Source organism: Trichechus manatus, unplaced genomic scaffold, assembly GCF_000243295.1.
Source record: "Trichechus manatus latirostris isolate Lorelei unplaced genomic scaffold, TriManLat1.0 scaffold00231, whole genome shotgun sequence".
Lineage (NCBI taxonomy): Eukaryota > Metazoa > Chordata > Mammalia > Sirenia > Trichechidae > Trichechus > Trichechus manatus.
In genome coordinates this window covers 3,274,615-3,279,700 of record NW_004444167.1, presented here as the reverse complement: position 1 = coordinate 3,279,700, position 5,086 = coordinate 3,274,615, and positions in this window count along the sequence as shown.

Here is a 5,086-nt window from a genome sequence, read left to right as displayed (position 1 = left end):
AAATTCCCTAAACTTCTGTTTATCTGGAAATGCCCTAATGTCACCATCATATTTGAGAGACAGTTTTGCTGGATATATAATTCTTGGCTGGCAATTTTTTTCCTTCAAGGCTTTATATATGTCATCCCATTGCCTTCTTGCCTGCATGGTTACTGCTGAGTAGTCTGAGCTTAGTCTTCCTGACTCTCCTTTGTAGATGACTTTTCGTTTATCCTTAGCTGTTCTTAAAATTCCCTCTTTATCTTTGCTTTTGGCAAGTTTGATTATAATATGTCTTGGTGATTTTCTTTTGGGATCTAGCTTATGCGGTGTTCGATGGGCATCTTGGATATATATCTTCTCATCTTTTACGATATCAGAGAAGTTTTCTGCGAAGAAATCTTCAACAATTCTCTATTTTCTGTTATGCCCCCCCATTCTGGTACTCCAGTCACTTGTAGGTTATTCCTCTTGATAGAGTCCCACATAATTCTTAGGGTTTCTTCATTTTTTTAAATCTTTTTATCTGATTTTTCCTCAAATAAGTGGTGTCCAGTGCTTTATATTCCATCTCACTAATTGTGACTTCCATTGCCTCCATTCTGCTTCTGCAACTTTCTATTGATTTGTCTAATTCTGAAATTTCATTTTTAATCTTCTGGATTTCTGATTGCTGTCTCTCTATGGATTCTTGTAGCCTGTTAAATTTGTCATTATGCTCTTCTCTAATCTTCTTAATTTCTTCTACTGCTTGGTCTGCGTTTTGCCTAATTTCCTTTCTGATCTCTTTAAGAGTTCTGTATATTAATCTTTTGTATTCTGTCTCCAGTAATTCCTAGAAATTCTCTTCCTGCAGAAAATTTCCTGAGTCTTTATTTTGGGAGCTTGCTGAAGTCATATGGTCTGCCTCTTTATGTGATTTGATATTGATTGCTGTCTCTGAGTCATCAATAAGTTATTATATTTATTTTATGTTTGCTTACTGTGTTCTAGCTTCTTGTTCTGTTTTGATATGCTGAAATAGGTTGCTGGTGCGAGCTAGCCTGATCACTGGTATCCCTGAACCTCCAAAGTCCTGCCACCAGGTGGCCAGACCTGCCACTAAGTATGTGAGGCCAGGAGTCTGCCCACTCCTCCTGTTTGGATTCAGCTCAGGTGTCCAGCTAGTCAGCCACCAAGTGTGTAGTGCAGGCTCTCACCTACAGTCCTAGCCAGGCATGGGCAATTGGTGTAGGCACAGGCATCTGGCTGCAGCAGGGGGTCACACCCTGAGGAAGGTATGTGGTTGCCAGCTGCCCCCGACTGTCCAGGAGGAAAGCGTGTCCCTGTTCCCTAGAGCGTGTATGTGGGTGGGTATTGCAGCCAGACTCTGAGCACCCAGTGCTGTTAACTGTAAGGACTGGGGGGCACCACTCATTCTTGGGCCCCTGTTGCAGGTGGCTAGGTGGCACTGGTGGAGCCACCAGTTCTTAGACCCCTGATATGGGTAGGTGAAGACCCTGCTTAATGGGCAGAGCAGTGTCAAACGTCACGTATCTGCCACTTCACAGCTGAAACAGTTGAAGTTAGACTTCAATTATATACTTTGGTGTACTGTGGTAATGAGGGTCTACACTGCTGAAATAAGCCCACACACGTCTCTGCAGGGGGAAAGGCACTCAAAGTCCATGGAACCTTTATGCCTGTGCCTAGGCAAAGGAGCTGTGTGTACCCCGAGTTCCTGACTTAGGCAGCCAGCAGATTATTTTTTCCCATTTGTTAATTTGTTCCCTCTCCAAGGCCAGGAGAATGGCTCAGGGCGTGTAACTTGTCCTACTTCCAGCCCAGGGTACTCGGCAATCGCTGAAGCTCTCCCAGACACAGTGCAGAGTGGGGAGTGGGGAGGTAAATGAGAGAGAGGTTTTTCCCAAAGGGGGGTGTCATGGATTAAACTGTGTCCCTCAAAAATATCTGTCAACTTGGCTGGGTCATGATTCCCAGTATTGTGTGATTGTGTAATCTGATGTGATTTCCTTATGTGTTGTAAACTCTATCACTATGATGAGGTTATACGTGATCTCCTTATGTATTGTAAATTCTATCGCTGTGATGAGGTTAAACTGATGAGGTTTACAAGATTAGATAGTGTCTTAATCCAATCACTTTTGAGATATAAAAGAGAGAAGCGAGCAGAGACACATGGGAACCTCATACCACCAAGAAAGCAGTGCCAGGAGCAGAGCACGTCCTTTGGACCTGAGGTTCCTGCGCAGAGAAGCTCCCAGACCAAGGGAAGACTGATGACAAGGACCTTCCTCCAGAGCCAATGGAGAAAGCGTTCCCCTGGAGCTGAAGCCCTGAATTTGGACTTGTAGCCTACTGGACTGTGAGAGAATAAACTTCTCTTTGTTAAAGCCATCCACTTGTGGTATCTCTGTTATAGCAGCACTGGATGACTAAGACAGGGGACGTTTTTGATCTGTGTGGTAGGCCAGATGCAATTACTTATCTTTTGCAGATCAAGGGCTGCTTCTCACTTGTTTTGGATGGCCAAGTAGACTCTCTGCTGCTGGGTCTCTCTTGATGTGGAAAACACCTCCCAAGCACCGCTGATTGCCTCACCACGCACCAGGAGCTGATCCGGCCTGAAGGGGGACGGCTCCTGCTGGGTCAGGTCTGGGAACTCCTTGCTGCTTCCGAAGTGTCTCTCCCTCCCCCACCACTCAGTCCGATTCCTCACCTCTGCCTTTGATGTTCAGGGCTCCTAGACTGTCATATATAATCAATCCATTTTTTTTTTCAGGTCTTTGTTGTAAGAGGGACCACTGGAAACGTCTGACTACTCCACCGTCTTGGTGTCCTGTTTCTTCTCATTTTGAGTCATGCCATGTCAGCAAATGAAGAATGCAAAAGCTTTACTTCATCTAAGTCATTAAGGTTAACTCTACTTCGAGGAGGCTGCTCTTCCCTAGTCATATTTTGAATGCCTTCCAACTCTAGGGGCTCATCTTCTGGTACTATATCAGACAGTGTTCTGCTGCTATTCATAAGGTTTTCACTGGCCAATTTTTTCAGAAGTAGATCGCCAAGTCCTTCTTCGTAGTCTATCTTAACTTGTATTCTCCACTGAAACCTGTTCACCTGTTGACTCTGCTGGTACTTGAAATGCCAGTGGCATAGCTTCCAGTTTCACAGCAAAATGCAAGCCACCACGGTATGAGAAACTGACCAACAAACATTCATCTACATGGTACCAAATACCTTGCACTTGATTTTTCTCTTTTACAGAATTGACAATCTTAATCAAGTTGAATTAGTTCTATTTAGTGACAACCTGGCTAACAATGTGAATTATAGGTATTCTTCTTTCTCATGAGAACCAAAAACCAGTTGCTGTCGAGTAGATTCTGACTCCTGGGATGAGTCATGCAACCCATGTGTTGCAGAGTAGAACTGCACTCCACAGGATTTTCAATGGCTGTGACTTTTGTGAAGCAGACCACCAAGAATTTCTTCCAAGGCACCTCTGGGTGGTTTTAAACTGCCAGACTTTATGTTTGTAGTCAAAAGCTTAACCATTTGTGCCACTCAGGGACTCCACACCTTCTGAGAAGAGATTGTTTCAATAGCCTATTAATTGGCAAATTATTGCAATAGACTATTGACTAGCCTCCTGCCTTTAATATTTCTTTTCCAATCCTACAGCAGATTTCTCTTTTGAGAAGATTGCTCTCACCACTGTACTTCCTTGTTCAAACCCTTCAATCATTTTCTCAACTATAGGAGCAAGGTCAGGTTTCTCAGCCTGTTGTTCAAGGTCTTCCACAGTCAGTCCCAAATTGTGCTCCCTAATCTCTGACTCTTCCCTTACATCATCTGTGTAATGTTCTCAGGATGTACTTTGATCAAGTCAACATGGTACCATGCAGAGGAGGTCATTGGTGGTTCAGTGGTAGAATTTCCACCTTCCATGCGGGAGACCCTGACTCCATTCCCGGCCAATTCACCTCAAGTGCAGCTACCATCCATCTGTTAGTGGAGGCTTGCTTATTGATATGATGCTAAACAGGTTTCAGTGGAGCTTCCAGTCTAAGACAGACTAGGAAGGCCTGGTGATCTACTCCCAAAATATCAGCCAGTTAAAACTCTATGTATCACAGCTGTCTGAGCCAGTTGTGTGTGGCATTGCCATGAGTTGGAGGCCAAACTGACGGCAGCTAACAACAACCATGAAGAGCTGAAGATTAACACTGAAGAGCCTTTCCTCTTCCTTTCTGAATCCCCCTATTCTACTTGTCCAATAAGCTTATTGTAAATGCCATCATCTCTGCTGATGGATACAGATTATGCTGATATCCCTCTACCCCTTTTCTTCTTGTTGGATTTATTTTTGACACCAATTATTTTTATGCTATCTTTGGTATTCTTTTCTTTTACTCTTAGTTTGCTTTTTTTGTCTTGTTTTCTTAGTATGATGGTCAGGATTCTGAAGACGGAGACTGCATCTTAGACTTCTGCTATATTCTCTATGGTCCCTATGTTTCAATAATGAGCGTCTAATAAATATCTGCTGAATGCATATACACATGCTTCTCTGATGAATGTTTGATGAGAGGTACTCAAAGCAGCATGTAATTCCAGGCAGAAAACTTGCCAGGCTGAGTCACTCAACAGCTGCAACATGTTTGCAATGTATTTCCTTATCTCTCTTGGTGTGGGAATTAGGAATTAAAAAAAGAAAAAGAAAACCTCAGTTTGAAGTGCAATGAGTAAAGTTGGGTTTTGTACTTTCTTGTATTTTAATAATACATTTTAAAAAACCATTACTCTGCATGATTCCTTCTTTTGATTCTGCGTCAGATAACATGGTTTTGGCTGCAAGTAACAGAAATGGAGGATCCCTGGTGGTGTAAACAGTTAAGTGCTTGACTGCTAACTGAACAAAGTTGGCAGTTCGAATCCACCCAGTGGCCCTGTGGGAGAAAGACCTGGCAGTCTGCTTCTGTAAAGGTTACAGCCAAGAAAACTCTATGGGACAGTTTCACTCTGTCACATGGGATCGCTGTGAGTCGGAATCAACTTGACGGCACCTGACAACAACAACAACAGCAGAAATGGTTTCAACAAT